Genomic DNA, 21,631 nt, shown 5'->3' with positions numbered 1-21,631 from the left:
AAAATTATTTAAGCTTTTTTAAATGTTTATTTATTTCAGAAAGAGAGACAGCGTGCGCACACACACGTGAGCGGGGGAGGGGCAGAGAGAAAGGGAGACACAGAATCTGAAGCAGGCTCCAGGCTTCGAGCTGTCAGCACAGAGCCCGACACGGGGCTCGAACTCATGAACCGTGAGATCATGACCTGAGCCAAAGTTGGATACTTAACCAACTGAGCCACCCAGGTGCCCCACTTTTAAAAATTACTTAAAGCAAATATTTTTAAAGATAAATGCTGGCTGGTTGGTTGAGTTGAGAAATAGTCTTTGTTATTCTAAACCAACTTGGTAGTATTTATCAACCTTCTAAAGAATGCCAGCATCTTGAACCCACGATCTCCATTTCCAGGAATCAGTCTCAAAGAAGTGATGTGAAATGGAAACTAACACATCTGTGCAGGAGGACGTACCCTCCAGGGTAGTAGCTAGTGTGTAGTTGGGAAAGGTGATATGCATGTGTATCCATTGGGGAATGGCCAACTAACTCATAGTATTTCTGGGTACGGAATATTACAGAGCCACTGAAAGTGATGCTTTTTAGTGACACGGGAACTACTGGTGACAAATGTCCAGTGATAAAGCAGGATGCATGGTCTCCACTGTGTGAAACACATGCATACACAGAAAGATACCAGAAGAAAGAGCCGAAAATGCTTGTGTTTTACATGTGGGACGATTGGATTACAAGTGTTTTTTAGTCCTCTCTCTGTCTCTGTCTCTCTCTCTTTTTTTTTTTTTTGTATTTCACGTTATAACAATGAATTTATTTCTGAACAAAAAAGCAATACTAAGAAAAATGTAACTTGTGGACAGGGTGAGATCCACAGTGAAGTGTGGTAGCAAGAAAGAGGCAGCAGCCCAGGCTGAGGCTGAACCTGATGGCAGGCCCCGGCGCATGCCCGGCACATGCGGACCGCAGCCAAGCAGAGCCTGGTTTGGAAAGTCCGGGGAGTGTCCACGTGGAGACAACGCTCAGGCCCTGGGGTCCAGGAAAGGGGGCAGCCATCCTGCCTCAGGGCAGAATTGTGTTGTCTCTGCAGATAGACCAGCCAGCTTGCATTGGGACGGATGGTTACGTCCAGGCCTTGAGATATGTGCTTGGCCATTAATTTGCTTGTGAGTTTAGATCATGTGCCTCCTCCTCCTAATTCAGGGTCCCTGCAGCATCCCGCACGTGGTGTTTCTGGTGTTGATACGTGTGGTGGTCACGAGCCCAGGCTTCTGGCGTCTGGCAGAACTTCTGGTCCTGCTAACTTACACTGAGCAGTTTGCTAGCCTCTCCAAAACTCAGTGCCCTAATTTATAGCAAAGGACTTGTTTTTGTTGGTTGTTACAAGGATGAAATGATAAAATATTAGGAGCTTAACAAAGTGCCCAATACAGAGCAAGAGGCAGAGCTGTAACCTCTCGGGCATAAAATCCGCCAGGCAAATCCCCACGTGGTAACACGAGCGTCCTCATCCAGAGACACGAGAAGAAACGTGGGTCTCAATTTGTGGAGACGCTTCTCCCGCGCATCTCTGCGGTCGGCCGCTCTGGCCCCCACGTGGCCTCCTGGGCGCCCACCGCAGGCTACGTCTGCTGCCTATCTTCTCGCCTCCTGGCCATGTGGCCCGGATCCCACCCGCCTAGAACTTCGCTGGAAATTAAGTATGAAGTGCAAATTTGGGGCACTGCCATCACAGGCCCTTTTTCTGCCTCTTGAGAATAGGGAGAGGGATGTGAGAGAAAGTAAATGAACAACAAGTGATTTTGCAGCTGGGCTGACGCGACGCTGTAACCTGGGACCAGGGCTCGTGGCTTGCTCTTGACCCCTCAGTCCATCCTGGGGACTCTTCCATCTTTGCCCACCAGGTGAGAGCGGAGACGTGCCGCCCGGGACCTTTGTGTGCACTCTGTAACACCAGGGTGGGGTAAGCACGACTTACTTTGCTCACTAAGACAGTTTAACGTCCCTGTGCGGAGAGAGGACGTGCTGTGGAAGCAGTGCCCACGCTCCAGTCTGGCTCCAAGATGTCACTGCCTGTGCATCCGTGAGAAACGAGAGTTACAGCCACAAATGATAGGCCCTGTAAACGTGTTTAAATGCCACTCATCCCCTCTAAGTCTTTCTCAATGCTGAGCGACAGCAGGGTGCGCTCAGGCCTGTTGAAGGGCGTCGATATGCACTGGCCCTGCTGCTGGTCGGGGACGTTGGTATCGGGTGGCACTCATGTTCTGCCTCGACCCTAATGCGTGTTTATCCAGTTTGTTGGGTCTCTGGTGGTGGGTCCACTTTGAGGGAGGCCTGAAGCTTCCACCCAGCTCTGTTAAGGAGGGTGATCATGAAGTATTGATGTGAAATTCTAGGGCCTTCCGGGTCCATGAAAGGCTGTGCAGGAGGCAGGTGGAAGATGAAACTTCACTGGCTTCACGATGGAGCAGCCGTAACGAGACGTGACCGCCCGACTCCCACTGCTGTCTTTGGGGGTTCCCCAGTCCTGCGGCTGCCTGTTGGCTGTCTGCCATCGCTCTTGGCCCATGGTCTGTCCCAGCTGAATCCCCCCAAGCAGGTGTATGCGCCCTGGACCCTCAGCCTCCGGCAGCCCCCTCTGTCACAAGTGGACGTCTCCTTCCAGGGAAAATCCACTGGGCTTACGACTGAGCGAGATCCAAGTGGTGACACATTACTTTCTTCGTGCCGCCGCGAGCCCACTTGTCTGTGATACTTAGGAAAGAGACCCTTTTGAGAGTGAGAAGGGTGGGGGCGAGTGCAGAGGCAGGCTTCGCTGACCCCGAGGTCAGGAGTGTGGGGTGGGGTCCCGAGACCAAGGCCCCAGTGAGGCTTCAGAGCAAGCATTAGGGACTGATAGCGCCCCCTGGAAGGGAGGCTCCTGGAGGGTGGGAGGGGGTCCAGAGCAGGCCTGACTGTCAGAGCAGGCCTGACAGGTGTCTGTGTGGTGACAGGCCCACGGGATGAGCTCTGATAGGGCTGTGGGGGCTCAGCGTTGTGTCCAGAGGGAGTTAGAAACGGAGGTGAGTGAAAGGGCCACCCTTGTCCTCATCCCCACAGAGGACACAAGTTCTGCCAAGAATGGGGGTCAGAGGGAGACCGGGAATTCCTCACCCCGTGTGCTCCTGGGGCGCGGGTCTCGGGCCTCCCCTGTGCCCGGCAAGGGCCGTAAGCAAAAGCCACCACTGCCAAATGCCGCAGGGAGGGAAGGAGAAGATACAGCACCTGGTCAAGCTTGACCTTGTGTTACAACAGCCAAGGCAGCACTCCGCCGGATGGCACAGAAGCAACAATGGCCGGAGCGGGTAAGGCCCCGGTGTGCGAACAGAGAGCCAGCACTGTGTGACTTAGGGGGGGACAACAGAGTCCACGGCCACCCCCGCTCATTCCCGCCGTGGCACAGCGACATGCAAACTTCCTAAAAAGTGGCGGAAGTAACGTATATTCTTTTTCAGGCCAGAGGGGAAAGTTACGTCGTGGAGTAAGCACGCGTCGATTATAGGATTACAGGAGCATACGGTGTAATCTGTTATTCAGCAACAAAACCACAAACGTTACAAGTATCTCCATGGGTGGCACGAATACGAGCTCCAAACCTTCACATCTAAGGGGCGATGCCTCATTTCTGTGGAACAGCAGTGAAAGATCGAAATACTGTTCACACAGGAGGAAGCCCAAGACGGACACCTTTAAATGGGATGGAAGACTGTGAGAGGGAAATTACTCTCAAATTATGAAATCGGTAGACGTGGAAATTGTGAACTTTTGCCCCAAGGGTGAGGCAAACACGTGGGTCGAGCACACTGCTCCCAGCCACCGCCCAGCAGGTACGTCTGGCGCTCCCCCGAGGAGGGGGAAGTCCCTCCGTGCCCCTTCCTCGGGGACCGGGCAAAGGAAGGCCTAACGCCAGCGACCCAGTGTGAACAGAGCAGCTCGCCAGGTGTTTCTGGGCACAGAGGAGCTGGGGCCAAGGTGACGCCAGCCTCGCCGCCTGCTTCACGTCCGACTCGCCCTCCTTCTGTCGTTTGCTGTCTCCGTCGTGTCCTGAGTGTTCTTTCCGTAACTCGGCCCCAGCACTCACATCCCGCGGTGACTTCCATGGAACGAGGGCCACTTTGCCACGAATGAGCACAGATGTCCCTCTGCAACAAGTGAATGCTCGGTGACCTGGCTGTTTCAGTGGGTGGAGAGACCAGGCGGGGGAGCCCAGGGCACCAGCATCACACCCTGAAGCCACACTCAGAGGAGAGAGCTTCCAACCTGAGCCTTTGTGTTCAGATTCTCAGCCTAAGTAATGGCTTGACACGCTGGGTCCTCGGCCCATATGCATTATTTGGAGAGGATTGCACATAGTTTGTTTTTTAAAAAAATTACGTGGAATCTGATTATTCTGTAAGGGAAAAAAAATGCCGCTGATGCTAGGAAAATTACATTTAGAAAAATAGAAGAGATCAAAATGGGTATGACATTTTATATCCTGCATATTTCACTTAACATTACTACATCATGAGACTTTTCCCACATCATTAAGTGCTTGTGTAAGAAGACTTGTGAAAATGTACAGTTGTCTCCTATATAAATGCATAATTATTTTGAGTTGATTTATTTTAAACCATTCTGCTCCCTGTGTTACATATGGAAAATTACAATTTATACCCTGGTTCAACAAAAATCTTAGTATTTGCTTTTTACTCTTTCCATAGGGGAGAAAATCACGGAATAGAATTGCTGATTCAGGAGGAAGTAAACATTCACAAGGCACCAGGGATACATTGGAAATCTACACTCCAGAAATTTCCTGTAAATGGACATCCCGTCTGTAAGGTAGGATTCCCATCTATACTTGACAACTTGAGTATTGTGATTTTTAAAAAAATCTTTGCCATCTTGACTATTATGAAGATGACATTTACATCTAAGTCATATTCCTGTGGCCACGACTGAGGCTCAACATCTTTCATATGGTGACTGACTGCTGGGCTGCCTTTCTGAATCGCCTCTTTGTAGCTCATTCTTCTGTGAAGGTGTTTTGTTTTTTTCCTATTGATTTACAAGTGCTCTTTACGTATTGAGGACTCCAGAAGCCTTTTGGGTATTGTATGTGTTGTAAATATTGTCCCAATTTATCATTTGACCTTGTATATTTTTTAACAGTAAAAGGCCATGAAAGTTTTAAGTTACCAAATCCATCAGCAGTTTAGTGTTCCTACTTTAACGTCGTGTTTACAAAATCTGTTTTCATACCACATATTTATGTATATAACTTTTTCCTCTAGTTCTTTCCTGGCTTTCTTGTGCTGTCATCCTTCTGCAGTTTATTTTTAGATGCATAGAGTGAATGCAGGTGTCAAAACTTATTTATTTATTGTTAATAGTTAAACACTTATTCCAGCAGAATTTACTTTGCAGTTCAGTCTTTCTCCACCTATTTCATATGTCCTTTTACTATTGCACTGAAGAACATGACATAGTTCGTTCTCCTTCTGCTTCTCTGTCCATATCTGGAACTGTTCACCTCGCGTTCTGGCGGTTGCACACTAATCAACTGGTGTGGTCTGATACAGGATGTTTTCATGTGGAACACGCCTTCATAACTTTTTAATGAACTGTATCCTTCCGTATATAACTTAGTCAAGTTTGTAAAACTGTGTTGTTAGACTTTTTGATTGGAACTTCATTCAATTCATTAAATAAACAATCCTAACGAGTGAATTGACATCTTTATAACATGCATAATGGCTTTTCGATCGAGGAATATTATATGCTTCTTGTTGTATTTATATCAGCTCCCTCAGTGAATATTTGCTTGATGAAGGGATGTTTTTCATATTTATTTCAGTGTCTTTTTTATGCTGTATGTATTTTATGCTGAACTGTTTTTCATTATTGTCGACATGTTGGAATTATACTAATTTTTGTATATTTGTTTTTCTACTGGCCATCCATGTGGTTCATGTTATTCGGAAAATTATTTTTTTGAGAGCAAGGTGGACGGGGAAATCTTACCGCATGAAAATGGTGATAGTGTTGCCTTTTTTGCCTAATTCTTGCAATTCCCAGACAGCGGTACACAGCGGGAAGGAGAGCGGCACCCAGCTCTGGCCCGTGTGAGGCACCAATGGCTGGGTGGTATGGCCGCCCCTCCCCCACGTACAACATATAGGTGTTAGCTCCCTGTTGACTCCCACGCGACCTCTGAGATTTCAGGCGTCTCTTACCGTTCCTCGACATTTACTTTTCTCTATCTCTAAATAAATTAAATGTCTTTACCTCTTGTGGTTTGGAAAATATGAGCTTGGATTTTTAGTTTCTTTAGTGGCTACCCTAACTGTGTTTGAGTTCGGCTGATTCTGAGTTCTCTGATTATTAGTGTCAAAAATGAACCCTCAGCTATGTAAGATTAGGAGGGATCTTCCTCCCCTCCTCTGAAATAATTTCTGAACACTTAAAAATATAATGTGGGGAGCCCCTGGGTGGCTCAGTCAATTGAGCATCTGACTCTTAATTTCGGCTCAGCTGATGATCCCTGGGTCGTGGGGTTGAGCCCCGTGTCAGGCTCCACACTGAGAACAGAGGCTGGTTGGGTTTCTCTCTCTCCCTCTCTCTCTGCCCCTCCCCACTCGTGCTCTCTCTCTCTCTGTCTCTCAAATTAAAATATATATATGTGTGTGCGTGTATATATAATCTGGGATTTTAAAGGAGATAGAAATGATCATGAAGATAATAATTTATAATACTTTGTTTTCTAGGAATAGTTTGATTTTTGTCTGATTTTGGAATCCTAATTACAGTTGTATAGATTTAATCCTATGTTTCTATCAGGAAGTCTGTGTGTTGGGTTCTGTGTCCGCATCCTTTGGGTTCCCTTCAGTTTAGATACTTTGCTCAGAGAGGTTGAGATGGTGGTCTTGCTTCTAGATTCTTCTCCTGCGCTTATGGTCTTGCTGCTCTTTGTGCATGTAGTTGCCTGGCGTGGCCTTAGCGTTCTGAGTCCCGGCCATGCACACTCGGAACTCGGGGGTCGTTGCCACACTGTCCTTGGGATACACTGCCACGGTGACCATGCCTGGGGACAGCTGTCACTTCCTTTACTTGTATGTGTTTTTACCATCGATACTGAAAGTTTATGGGATTGTTTTCCCTGTGCCTTAAATTTAACTCACTGGCCCCTGTGCAGGAATGTGTCTCTTTGCTTTATTTTAGCAAAAACCTCCGTGAAATTTCAATTCTTTGTTGCTATTCTTTCCTTTGTTAAAACTTCGTAGGCACAATGTTCTCCCTCTCTCTGCTTAAAAAATGTGTTCTATCTTCAACTTGCATTCAGGAAAGAATCTCAAATTTGTTTTCCAAATCCTCAGCTGAGTTTTCTGCGTGGCGATTAGCCACTCTCTTGCTGTCCTGAAGATTCGAATTCTGTGTTTTCCTTTCTGTCTGTTTGTGACCCTTTCTTATCCCCCAGCTTGTACCCTTCTAACTCTTACCTGTGTCCCTTTCACGGTAGTCTCTGTCTTCACCCTGTTTTCCTTCTGGTTTTCACGCAGCCTATATGACCCCGTGGGTTGAGAACACAGAGCAAACCCTTCCAGGAACTGTCCTTAGTTTTGCACAGTGCACACCTCATATTACCAGGTCTTTGATCTCCACCTTGAAAAGATTTCCGCCTTTCTTCCTGTTAGTGTAGTTTTACAGACTCCCCCCCCCCCCCCCCCCCAAACCGCTCTACCAGGCTCACGTGGAACAAGAAGGGAGTCCGGGAGATCCGTATTCTCGCTGCTCTTCCTGGCCGCCCTGGGACTGTGGTTGTGTTTTCTGTTCCCCGGTGCCGGGCAGGCTTCCAGCTGCTGGAGCCCTTCTGGCCTGAGGAGAGTGCTGATCGGTCCCTCACATAAACACTGAGAGAAACAGTCGCGGACCCTGGAAAAGCCACCCTCCTTCCCTTTTCCAAACCCATGCATGCAAAATTCACCCCTAAACACAGGGCTTTTCTCCTTTCCCCTTTTTCTACCATGATGCTTTCATTCCAAAATGCATTGTTATTTGGTCCCACTGGCCCGCGTACAGATGCGGAGACTGGCACCGGACCCTGTTCGTGGACACGGACCCACCTGCAGCGGCATCGGAAGGCCATTTGCGCGTCTTCCTGGTTTGTAACGTGATGCTTTGGACTATTGGACCCCGGTACTACATGTTTGCGTTTACCTTACATGATTACATGTAAATTTACATTATATGAGTTCATGAAGCAGAATCTAAAAGTTGTAGATTTCAGCTCCTTGACACGCTTGGTATCATCAAGTAGCTTTCAGAAAGATGTTTCGTGGAGACAGCCGGGCACGGGGTGTGTCCTCGGAATCCGTTTCCGTGTTTTATATTTCTGCATTTACTGACATAGTTATTCTGGCATTCCTGTGTGGAACGTGGGCTTACGTTGAAGGGGCAGTGAGAGGGGGAGGAGCCACACGGGTGTTTTAGGGGAAAGGAGGAAGGATGGGCGAGCGGAAGTCCTCACCGCACCGTGAATGGCGTGTTTGAAGCAAATAGCGTCTGTATCACAGGAGGTATAATCCTTTCTCAAAGCGGACGTAGCGTCTCAGTCTGCATGTCCCGGACGCACCCGGAGGACACGTTCATCTCCTGGTTTAGAGCTGGGGCTCATCCTTGATAGTTCAAAGCCTCCTAACCACGTACAAGGCGGTGTTTGAGGAAGGTGGATGTGAGCATTTACTTTGAGCCGGGGGCACCATGTTCATTATTTTCCTAAATTAGCAAGTCTCCCCGAAGCACTTTGCACAGTGCGGCACGTCACTGGCTCCTAGGAGCGCGTGACAGGCTGGGCGTCTGGCCCACTTGGAGGCTGGGTGGACCAGAGGGCTTCCGGGTCGAAGATTTTCTTGTTGGCTAGGACGCTCCCGAGCTCTGCTCTGCACAGAAGCGGGCCACGTTCAGGAAGGCTGCTCGCCTGACCGAGCCCCCGCCCGTGCAGGGGTGTGTGGCCTGAGCACAGAGTCGAGCTGCCCTGGTTCACTCCAGAGACTGCGGCCATCTGCTAGCTGTGGCCCCTGGCTCCTGGGACTGTGGATGACACCATGCAAGATGTCTTCACTGGCCCAGTGGCTTCACAGAAGGAGCCCCAGTTCACCTTCTCGGAGGCAGATCTTTGTTTCCTCCATGAGCCAGCACGGTAGGCAGAGGGTCCCCCAAGAAGTCTCCCCTCACGCCTGGAACCTGTGAATGGAATGTGTCGTGTGCATCAGGGACTTTGCAGATGAGACGGAGGCTATGGGTCTGATACCTGGATTCCCTGCGGGACTCACTCTGTTGACAGAAACCCTTAAGCCAGCTGGCGAGAGGGGGCGAGGAGGGTGCCGGGGCCGGAGGCGGGAAGCACCGGACCCGCTGTCACCGGGTTGAAGATGAAGGAGGTCGGGAGCCAGAGAAGTGGGGGCCTGCGGAGCGGAGAACGTCCCCCGCCCAGACCCCAAGGACCTGGATTCTGCCCACAACCCAAGCACACCTGGAAGGGGAGCCCCCAGGCCTCCGAGGAGCTATTCAAGCCCATCCCGTGGCAGCCGCGCAACTTGGGAGCGCAGATCTGCCCTGCTTTGGGACACTCAGTGTGTGTCTGCCTTGGCAGAGATAGGAAAGCAGTACGGGCCGCTGGCAGTCTGCCAGGCTGGGGCTTGCCTCGCTGTCCCTGCTGGAGACCAGGGCCTGTCGGAGCTGGGCGGTTTCCCTGAGCGTCTGTCCTGGGCCCTGAGGTTCACGGTGCCAGGCGCCTGGCGCGCGAAGCCCCGCCGCCGAGCCCGCCCGGGGCGTACAGGGCAGGGGCCTCCACTTACCCGCTTATACCAGCCACGGTCCCGCCAGCGCGCATGGTTCATGGGGGCGGTGGTGGCCCAGGGGGCCCCCGTCACTCGGCTGCAAGTCCGAGCTGAACGTGGGCACGTTCTTGCTTTCCCTTCACAGACCACCTAGAAGTGTCGAGACTCTAGGGGTCAGCAGGAGGCTCCGCACAGCCTGTCCTCAGGGGACACATTAGACTGAGCTCACTGTCCCGGCCCGTTTCTCCCTGTTTGTTTATGTGGCTTGGCGGCCTAGACGCCTTCTTTTTAGCATTAGTAGTAATAACACGGTACTAGAGGTAGGAGCTGGTGTGTGTGGCACAGTGACCACACTGGGAGCTGGTCTGAACACTTTATCACATCTCATTTAATCCTCACATGAGCCCATCATCCCGCCTACAGTGAGAATCTTCTTTCAGTTTTGTGCTTCGCCCTCTGGTTTTCCTCTCCTCTTCCTTAATGAAATATTTTGAAGGGAGAGACTTTTGGTTTACGTCAGAGACAAATTCCCCAAAAAAAAAAAAAAAAAAAAAAAAATGGCCTCACACCTGTGTAGACAGGTGCCCGTGCAGACATGCACCCTTGTAGGACATGCGTCCGTGCAGAACATGAGCCCCTGTGGGGCTGTCACCCTGGCAGGCTGGAGCGTGGTGCAGCCACCATGGCCTGCCTGTCCGAGGCAGGGATCTGGGCTTCTGTCCTAGGACTATAGCCAGCCCGCGGGGGGCACACGTGCCTTTCTTCTCCTGTCCTGCTGCTGCCACAGACTTGAGAGCCTTTCAGAAGTCAGACCAGGCCCGTTTGTGCACCTGTGGCGGTCTGCACACCCCAGCAGCACCCCCCCCCCCCCCCCGTCGTCTGCCTCCTGGCTGGGTCCATGTGGCCCGAGCCTTGTCACCCCACCCCATGCAACCCCAGGGTCCGGGGACCTGCTTCTGCTGCCTCCCTCCCGGGCTTGCCCGTCGCTCACAGTAGACCCTCTGCACCTGAGCTTGGCTTCAGGCCCCGTGAGCGGAGACAGACCTACAAGGACTGGAGAAAGAACAAAAAGGACCTCTTACTTACAAGGCACACGCTGAGAAGCAGTTCACAGGGGGCGTTTTTGATGGTGTAATAACTGTGTTCGGGTGCCCCAAAGGCTGCTCACCTCCCACGTCTGGGCCTTTCTCCTCCAGTCTCTGCTGCTCCCCACATGGGTCATGCCATTTCCACCTTCTGGAAGCCACTCACCCTGTTTCTGGACTGCCTCTTGGGGTGAGCCTCTCTGAATGCCACAAACACCCGAGTTCCAGAAGGAAGGCAAGCCAGTCATCAGGGTCTACGAGGCTCACGTGCTTAAAAAGTCCCTTCCTTCATCTGGTTATTAATGCGCACGTGTAACAATTATTTACCGAGTGTTTACCTGTTACCCGCAAGCAGGACGCCGTTCGTTCTTCTGACAACGGGAAGGCGCTGCACGATTTGATTTTCTTCTTTAGGAAAACACCATCACCAGACGCGCAGGAGTGAGGGCGGGTAGTGGTGCTGCAGACCCCAAGATGAGCAGGGAGGCGGCTGCACGGGCACCAATGAAGGGTGACAGTTGAAGGCCAGCAGCAGAAATACAGGTGGAAAAGGCAGAGCAGACAGTGAACTGCCCTGGAAAGAGAATCGCAGGGCGTGGGGACCAGCGGGACGCGGAAGCGGTCCCCCCAAGAACCCTCCTCCCGACACATCAATCCGGGAGCTTGCTTGAGGGTCCACCTTGTGTGGGTTGCTGAGGTTAGAAGGACCCAGGGCCACCATGAGGGGTCGGGCACCCATCTGGGCCACGTCTTTAAGGAGGGTGGGGGGATAGTCCGATCTGCAGAGTGAGGAGAAAGAGGTTTGGCCACGGGGCAAGCTGGCCCCGGGTGGGGCCTCGGTGGAGGGGATTTTCATTCTCCACAAGCTGCTTCCTCCTCTGTGCGCCCCCTCGTCGTGGCGGTGCTCTGAGACCGCTTCCGGGGTCTGTGCTGAGCTGTGGTGATGCGCCTGTGCATCTTCAACCCTCCCTGCCCTCGTGGTGACTCCTGTGTCACTCTGCGGAACCCGGTGCAGAGCAGGTGGTCAGTCTTCTCCGCCTGCTGCCGCCACTCGCCGCCTCTCTCCGGTGCCCCTTCTCCGGTATGGATCCAGGTCTAAGCTGCAATCGAGCACAGTGGCATCTTCCCCGGGAGTGCTCTGCCCCGCCACACAGTTCTCGGTGCCCACGTAGCCCTGAGACTGAGCTGTGACCCTGCTCCTGAAACGGACCTCTCTGTCGCTCCCAACTTCCCCGTAAGCTTTCGGGGGACGGAGCGTAGGCTTATTCGTGCCCACGTGTCCACACAGATGCCTGCCCGCTTTGCCCATGGTAAGGGTTCAGTGAAGGATGAATGAAATTGAGAAACCGGAGAAATGACCCTGAGCCACATTTATTCCTGTGGTAGATCGCAAAATGTGGCCACACATCCCTTCCGTTCGGGTGCGTGTGCCTCGTCGTGGTATCACCTGGCCAATCTCCCCATCGAGAAGTAGGGTCTAGTTCCCCCCGCCCCTTAGATCCTTGGCTTCATCGTGGCCTCCTTTGACCAGTTAAATACCGTGGAAGTGACCTATCGCAGCGTTGGGGCCGTGCCTAAGAGGGCTTGCCGGCCTGAGACCCCTAGTAAGAAAGCCGGCCTGGTCTGCTGGACACTGAGCCACCACGGGGAGGAGCCACCAGCCACAACGAGCCACCCGACATGAGGGTGACGGCACCCAGCCAGCCCTTCAGGGGACCAGCCATCCGAGGGGGCCATGTAAGGCCAGCAGAGGGGCCACCCGGCCAGCTCACATTATAAAAAATAACAAACCGTTCTTAGCCACCAAGTTGTGGGGCTCGCTGGTGGTGTAACAAGCCCTAACTGGCACAGTTGTCTTGAATCCAAAGGCAGGAGGGATGTGAAATGGGTTGAAATCAGCCATCTGAGCTCTCAGAGCAGAGGCAAGACGACACCCTGACTCCTGGTGGGTTCTCTGCCACCAGCTGATGCCCGGCTCTGCCAGCACAACTGAACCAGAAACATATGGTTTGGAGCCACGTGTCCTCAGGATGATTGCAGGCTGCAGGTGAGACCCGCCGCGCGGGATGGTAATGACGATTATTGCCGACGATCACTGGGGAACAGAGCAGAGCGCTGTGATTAACAGAGCACTCCTCAGCCTAAATGGGTCTCGACTGCAGAGATTTGCAGAACCAGGTGGTGCGGGGAGCGTCCTCATCCTCGGAGCAGGAGACGTGGTGCGTGTCTGGTGAGCAGCGGAGCGGGTGACTTCTCTCTCCGTTCGGAGCGGGGAGCGGAAGCCCTTCCGTCCACGCATCAGAGAGAATGCCCTCTAGGCGGGGTTCAGACAGGTCCCCGGGGAGCCCGCTGGGGCTCTGCCCTCAGAAGCAATTTATGTCTTTCAAGCCAATTAATGAAGTGATCAGATGAACAGTGCCTTCAGATGACGTGACCGTTAATTTCCATTTGGCAAACACTGGGGAAGCGCACGTTGCATCAGGCACGGCGCTCGGCTCTGGAGGCCAGAGGCTGCACAGAGCCCTCAAGGAGTTCAAACCGGTTTAGGGGAGAGTCCACGTGTTCTGCTCAGTTAGTCCCGTATTGAAAATGGACACAAATCTGTGTATGTTTAAATATGTGTCTAGACCCGTGTGTCGGCGTGGAAAGGCCTTTTCCGCAGTAGTTTTAGATTGGGACCTGTGGTTGCACCTGACTCTGGAGCCTAAAGCTTGAGAAGAGTCAGTGCGATGGGCTGAACAAATAGGTCAAAGGTCAGAGGTCACAGGGAACCACAGAGACCTGGGACCCAGGGGTGAGGAGGGCCGAGGGTGTTGGCCGAGTGGCCGTTCACCTGGCAACTGCCGGTCTAAAGGGACGCTCTCTGTTCCCTTTCACAGTTCAGATCTGGTCAGGAGCTGAAGTGTTCCAGTTTATTCTACGCATTGGGTTAGGCCCGGATTAGGCATGCTGTGCCTTGGGGCTTGTCCGCTGCACCCATGAAGAAATTCTTGACTGGGAAAGTCTGTGAACTCTGGACGGCCTGCTGGCAGCAGGGGCCTGCTGTGACGGTGGCCTCCGTGGACAGGGCAGCCCGAGTGCTGGTCCCCGAGGCCCCTTTCCCATGGCCAGGGTGCCTCTCCCAGCCAGAGGCCTGGCGTGAGCTGGCAGCAGGGCGGCCACTGTTCTCGTTGTCCGAGGGGCAGTGGGCTGGTCTCCGCCAGTGTAGGAGTCCTATCCTCTGGGCGCCCCGCTCCGGTGTGGGACTGGAGGGGCTTAAAACAACAGGACACTGTTCTCTCCCAGTTCCGAGGCACGGTGTCCAAAACCAAGGTGTGGGTAGGGTCGTGCTCCTTCTAAAACCTGTGAGAGAGGATCCTTCCTTGCTTCTTCCAGCTTCCGGTGCTCCTGACCATCTTCAGCGTCCTTGGCCGGTGGATGCATGGCTCCAGTCTCTGCCTCTGTCTTCACATGGCCTCCTTTTATGTCTCTGTCTGTCTTCTGTTCTTACAAGGACACCAGTCATGCAGGATTAGGGGCCGGCCCAGCCCCAGTGTGGCTGCACCTTAACTAGTTACATCTGCCATGACCCTGTTTCCAAATAAGGTCGTGTTCACGGCTAGCGGGAGGGGCATGATTTGTGGGAATGCTAACCAAGCCAGGATACCTGTGAAATGTTCTTTCCAGCCTTGGATTCTGCCTAGTGCCTCAGTGACTACCAGGTGATGTGGCCCAGCCGGGGAGGGGCAGGAGTGCGGCGAGGGTGGGGGTGGCACATACACATCCCTTCTCGGCACCATGACCGCCCCTGTGACCTGCCTTTGCACGGCTCCCTTCCGGATTGCCTTCGGTCCGTAATCTGCAGACTCCTTCTAACTGTGTTCTCCTATAGCCACTCTGGCCACGTTGTCTCCATCAGTGAAAGCACTGGCTGGAGTGCATCGCTGGAGAGAAATTAACCGCCAAAGTCTACATGTTACACAGCATGTTACTTGCTGTCCGCCAAGTTTGCATCTACAGTAGTTAAGACATCTATGTTGATGAACTAGATAAACCCTCAGATATCAGGCTTAACACTGTAGGGATTTATTCCCACCTCCCACACAGACGGCTGTGGGTGTTCCTGGCCAGGGGGGTTCTCTAGGTGGCAGTTCAGGGATCCAGCTCTTTCTGTCTTGTGGCCTATCCTCCTCAGCATGTTGTTCCCAAGGGACCAGCAAGGGACAGAACATGGAGAGTGGCACTCGGGAGGGGCATGCCACTTTCTTTCATGACCTCCTGCACCTGCCCTTTGCAGGTCCCTGACCAGGAGATCCCCTCGGTGTCAAATCAGAGGGCGGGGCCCTGCCCCCACGGAGCCTTAGTCTCGTTGGATTAGCATCACCACGAACCCGGTCACCAAGCCAGGATTCCACGGATCAGTCTGCTTCCCTCTCACCTCGGTGTCCAGGCAGGATTTCTGTACCCAGCCTAAATCTCAATCAGGATGGCCATTAAACTCAGTGGACTCCTCCTCAGCAGCTCCTAAATCTGTCTTCTCTTTGCCACGTGCCACAGAGCCGCCACACGGCCTCCCCGCTGACCTCGCCTCTTGTGCTGACCACCTTCTGACTTTGCGTCACCTGCCAACACGGCGATCCTGAGACACCGTGGCTCAGACCGGGCTGTGGCTGTGCAGTCACGCCCCAGTGCTCACCGTGTGAGGTCCAAATTCATTATGTAAAGTACTAGACTCTCTGGAACGAGGCCTCTCCCGGTTTCTCCATCCTTGTCCCTCAACACCCCCTCACCTCTCTGCTTCTGACCCACAAGCGCTCTGCCCACGCCAACCAAGCCCACTTGACACCTCCTGGCTACGGCACATTGTTCCTTATCTCTGTGTCCTTGAAGGAAATACGGTTCCTTCCTCTTACCTCTTGGTGAACTCCAAGAATGAATTCTTTACTTTGATTTTAGTTTTATTTTTTTTTATCAACTATTAAATATGTAGATAGTTAAAAAGCTAAGTCATTCTCCAACATTTGAACAAAGTACAAAAGGCCTTTGTCCCTGTTTATCCCTGCTTGGAGACAGTCGCTTCCAACTCTTCTCGGATTCTTTTGTACGTATCTCCACATTTCTAAATAGAAGTGCTTGCATTGTTACTTCCTGAGTTTTTAATTTTTAGGCATTTATTTACTGAGCTGCTACTGTGAGAAAGTGGATTAGCCCCCTTCCCCCCCTTGGCCCCCAGGCTCCCAGCACTGCAGCACACACGTACCTCAGGTGTGTTTGCGTTACCCGGTCTGTTCCGTCGGGACACGTGGTACACCGGGAGGACCTTTCCTTTCCACACACGTTTCTTGGAGTTAACAACTGTCTTTCCCCCCTCGGTTTTCTGTGTGTTTATAACTAATCACAAACCAAAGTCTTCTCTAATTGTGTAAGTCTGTCCATACTCTCAGGGGTGCTGAGTATGTTATCATTTCATCTTCTTGTGGAATCTCTTCCGGGGCCTTTAACCTCTTCTTTTTTTTAATTTATTTTTTTATTTTTTTTATTTTTATTTTTATTTTTTTTTAACGTTTATTTATTTTTGAGACAGAGAGAGACAGAGCATGAACAGGGGAGGGGCAGAGAGAGAGAGGGAGACACAGAATCTGAAACAGGCTCCAGGCTCTGAGCTGTCAGCACAGAGCACGACGTGGGGTTCGAACTCACGGACTGTGAGATCGTGACCTGAGCCGAAGTCGGACGCTTAACCGACCAAGCCACCCAGGCGCCGCTAACCTCTTCTGATCCAGACTTGTTTCCAGTCCCCTGTAGCGCCGCTGACTCATTGGGCCCCTCTCCGCTGCTATCTGGGGCTCCCTTTGCCTTTCTCTTGCGTTGGACCCCTTGTTTCCTGGACCTCGTGTTTTTCTCTTTCCTGACCCACTCCTTTTGTTGGAGCACTTCCTTCATTAGATTTCTCATTGAGTATATGTGGGAGGTAAAGTTTTTACAACTTGTATGTCTGAAAATGATCTTTATTTTATCTTGTTTTTTATTTGGAAGTTTGACTGGATATAGAAGCCCTAGCTGGAAATGGTTTTCATCCAGGATTTTGAAGGCATCAATGTTGCTCTGATCCTTTGTTTGTGGCCTTGTTTCTCTTCCCTCTGTGTTAGAACGACATAATGCTGTACTTGGACGTAGGCCTTTTTTCATCTGTTGTTTGGCAGTGGTGGGCTTCTTCAATTTGGAAACGTGTGTCCTGGAAGTTTTCTGGAATTACTTCATTGATGATTTCCTCCTCTCTGTTGTGACTGTTATCTCCTTGTAGAATTCCTGTTGTTTGGACACTGGACCAATTCTCTAATGTTCTTATCATTACTTCCTGTTTTCCATTTCTAAATTTTTATTTCTATATTCTCTTTCTTTGTGTTTTCCTCTACTTCCTGAGAGGTTTACTTACTGCATTTTATATTTCAATCTTACTTATGGGCTTTCCATTTTTGACATCATGTATTTAATTTCAGCTTTGTTCTCTAAATGATCCCTTTTTATAGTTTCCTGTTCTTGTTTCTTCATTATAATGTCATCTCTTATCTCTTTAAAGATATTTATGATAGTCTTCATAAAGCTTGTTTTTTCTTGTATGGCCTTTGATTTACCTGAGTAAGTGTTTTAGTGCTTGTTAACTTAAGCTCTGTATTTCATATTAGGGCCTTTGCTCATTTGTCTGATGATACTTCGTTCTTCTCTCATATTTAAGTAGGAGGCACTAAAGGCACCTTGGAAGCTCCAGGCTTGCAGGTGGGGTGTGATGATTGTGGGATTTATTGTTAAGGAGGTCACTATTACTTAAGTTGGGGGACTTTAATATTGGTGTCTGGAGGTCTTTCTTAGCCTAATCAGTTGGCCCAGCCTGCTGTCTGGACTATAGAGGCCTGACAGCTTGCATTCTGAGTGCCTAGTAAGGGAAGGTGCTGAAAACGTGATGTTTGCCAAGTTTTACTTTGTTTTACTTGTAGCACGGTGCTTCCCCATCCCTGTGCTTCAGTCTCCCACTTTGCTTACTCTGGAGGTTAAATCCATAGTCTTCTGCTGGGATGAGGGGGGTCATTTCCCCAGCTTGCCTGTACTGGGAATGGTGATCCAGGCATCTGACCTCTTATAAAGGAGACTTTTAATCCATCTGCCTGTTTTTATCCCCATTTGGTTTACAGCTTTCGGAGGTCCAGGGCGCTGGTGATTACTGAGACTCCAGGCCAGTCCCCCCGCCCCCCCTCCCCTGCTGGGGCTCTGCTTCCCCCAGTGTAGCGGGTCAGTGGCCGACCATCCGCCTACAGTCCAGCTCCCCAAATCATGTCACTGCTCCCTCCTCTCCTTTCCTCTCTATCCTTGTGGGTTTGTACCTTTAAAAGGAATCTTGAGCTCTTTCTTTGGTGGGGACTCAGAGCAGGATTCAGTCTGCCATCCTTACAGGGACAAAGCACAAGCTTACCTCTCCTTTGGTATTTTCCCTAATCTCAGCCCAACCACCCGGCAAAATTGATCACTCTCGCCTTTGTTTGGGTCACCCTTGACCTTAATCATGCTGTCTAGGCCGTATCTCCATTTGGACAAAATGCTCCCTGAAAGAAGGGACAGGACCTTGGTTTATTTATGTCCAGTCCCTGCCGCAGTGCCTGGCATTCAGTCATTCATTCTCCCAGCAGACATCCACAGGGTGCATGAAGTAGACATACAAATGTCAGGAATACAAAAACAAATTAGGTGTGGCCCGTGGGGTGGGGCGGGGGGGGCTCACTACAGTGTCCCAGGGCCGTGGGAGGAAACAACGAACATGTAATCCGTATGGCCTTGTATGCGTGAGTGTGTGTATATTCACGTACATGTACACACTAAAACATGTAGCACTCAATAAAATCTGTACAACAAATGATACCTTCTTTCAAGATATTGACTGCACTTCCAAAAGTATAAGGAGCTAATGAATGTGACCTTTGCTCCATTGTTATATTTACCAGCCTATTAAATGTGAAGGGATTTTTTTCAGAGTCTGAAATATGTGTGTGTGTGTGTGTGTGTGTGTGTGAGAGAGAGAGAGAGAGAGAAATACATATGTATTTGCTCACTAATTCATTGGCCACGTCTGGCAGGCAGGCGGAAACACTGGTGAGGTAAATTTGTTTAGCCAAGGTTATTTCTCTGTTTATTAAATTGTGTTCTCCGTGTAGGAATCATGTCTGATTTACTCTTTCCACCCACAATACCCAGCAAATAGTTCTCTTGGAGTGCACAGTACATGGCAAAGACTTGACAAATATTGAATAAATAATGGATGGTTGAGTAGATGGACAGAAGATGGGTAGATAGGCGGGTGGGTAGGTGGTTGGGGGGGTGGGGGGGTATGCGAACACACGGCTACGTGGACGGCTAGATGGGTGAGTGGAGGGGCGAATGATGCATTAATGGCTAGCCTTTGAATTTGAATTAATGATCTCAAAGGAAGGGCAGCTTTATGAAAATTAACTGACATGATGTGCTGGAAAACACTGGGTAAGCCCTAAAATAAAATGCATGGATTAAGGCGTTATTGTTGGATTTGTCTTCTTCATTCTATACCTCTTCTCAAACACACGATAAAGTGCCTTTCAGGTCGTCGTACCAATGGGTTTTGATTGTTGTAGATCTGGATGCTAAAGCAGACATCATGTAATGGTACTCATACACCGCCTGTCCTTGTCTATTTTTTCTCGACCTCAAGGATATGAAAGGAGGAAATGGACAAATGTTCCACTCCTTGTCTTTTATCTGAAAGTGCTAAAGTTTAATGAGAAAGAAAGGCTTCAGAAAAGTCAGAATTTTATTTATTAACCACTTCTGTTTATTTTTTTATATGTCTGAAAATTCGTCTTGTTAAAAAAAAAAGAGAAATCATTATAAACTATGTAATTCTGAGTGTTAAGTTTTAGGCCTGAATTAACCATAGTTAGTCTCTGGTGGAGGGAAAGGGACTGACGTGCTTTATGATTTTTTATATCCTTAAGATCTGCAAGGGTTCTCAACTGTTCCCATGGCAAGGGGTGGTCTCCTCGGGAGAAGCCTGGCGATATGCAGGTTAAGGTCCGGATTGTCCGTCTGGGGCTGGGGGAGAATAGCAGGCCTGGCACCCAGTGGGCTGAGGCCAAGGATGCTGCTGAGTATTTTACAGCCACAGGAAACCCGGCCCCTAGCAAAGAGTTATCTGGTCCAAAGTCTCAACAGTGTCACAGCTGAGAAACCCTCAAGTAGGGCGAGAGAAACGACAAAGGGCCTACAGGTCATAAATCTTGGAAAAAAAGGAAGGTTTTGATGAGAACTTCACGTATAGAGCGGCTAACCTTTAAGGGTGTTGGAAAACTTACACACCCGCCCTTCCTTATGAGTCACGTCCAAGTGAAGGGAAACACTGCCGGAGCCCTGTTTCCTCACTTTCATTAACATACCTGGCTGATCGACCAAGCCACGCACTCTAGTCAGGCAATGCAGAGAGGCCCTCTTGCTGGAGTTAAAGATTAAGTCTGCAAGAGGCTAATTTGGGAAAGGAGAAAGCAAGCACAGCATTTCTAGTAACCTCTTCTAAGGAGGAGAGAGGCCATCGTTTTGCTTTAGATGTTACTGTTGTTTTAAGGCTAGATGTTGCCCGAGTCGCCTGCCTTCCTAGGCAGAGAGACCTGTACTTGTTTCTAAGACAGACTCTCCTTTCAGGATGATCACTGTATTTTGTCCAAGAATTTGAGTGAATTCTTGGATTTTAAATAAGGAGGACAAAATATCCAAATTTTACCAAAAATCAAAAGTAGTGAATAATATGGTAAGAAGTGGAAGAAGGGCCTCAGAGGAGCCATTGGATGGAGAAAAGAAAGGGGTTTTGCTTTAATTGGATTTTAATGATCCCCTCTTTCTCTCTTCTGGCCTTTCTTTTTTTGTGAGGGGGAAAAAAACCTTAAAACATAAAGGTTAATCTAACTATACATTTTAAGCTTTTAAAGGCTCCATTACACAGCTTATTATGCTAACAGAAACATACCTGGCGTCTGCAGCTTCTAAATGTATCAGCAATGCACGTAATGACTCACTTAAAAGACCATGGCCAGAACTCTTTCACTTATTTCTATGTAAATTGGATGCTTCACAATTACTATAATATGTGTGAAATTCCACTTATTATTTCTTTTAACATAGAAACTTTTATCACTTAACTCACTGGACAGAATATTTGAGCCATTTGCAATCATTAGAGCATTTTGTTTGGTCAAACCCTTACGGGATTATGCTTCAGAAAAGACAGTGAATTATATTCATTGCAAGAAAACAGCAATTTTAAATATATATGGGGCACCAGGAAACTTTTCATTTTAGTGCAAATTCAATATTATATCTTACTTCTTTTTACAGCAGGGTAAGCTTTTATCTTTAAGCAATTTGTAAAACCCAGCATGTCACAGGAGTGAGGCAGACGGCGGAGATCAATCTGATAGATAAGTAGGGGCTTCGGGGAGAGAGGATGTGGCATCCCTGGGACTTGGGGAGTGTCTCCTTGCCACCCTGGTGGACGGCCCACGATGCTCAGCGCTTTCTCTCACTTCCAACGCGAACGAGCATCCAGATCCCGCCCGGCCCGGCCACCCTCAGCACCCCCAGCGTCTGGCAGAGACCCTCTACACTCCCCTGAACTTTGTGCACCTCACTCTGAAGAACACTGG

At 50.1% G+C, this 21,631-nt stretch overlaps 1 long non-coding RNA gene across 1 annotated transcript in view; it reads left to right on the top strand.

The window, feature by feature from the left end:
* Positions 1-4,740: 4,740 nt before the first annotated feature.
* Positions 4,741-21,631, top strand: part of LOC109264052 (uncharacterized) — a 343,526-nt gene continuing 326,635 nt past the window's right edge. The window contains exon 1 of the long non-coding RNA XR_008424979.1: positions 4,741-4,855. This is a non-coding gene — a long non-coding RNA (uncharacterized LOC109264052). The remainder of the gene's footprint in view (positions 4,856-21,631) is intronic.

This window comes from Panthera pardus, unplaced genomic scaffold, assembly GCF_024362965.1.
Source record: "Panthera pardus isolate Hobbes unplaced genomic scaffold, ASM2436296v1 HiC_scaffold_1, whole genome shotgun sequence".
Classification (NCBI taxonomy): Eukaryota; Metazoa; Chordata; class Mammalia; order Carnivora; family Felidae; genus Panthera; species Panthera pardus.
This window is presented reverse-complemented; position numbering and strand designations above follow the sequence as displayed.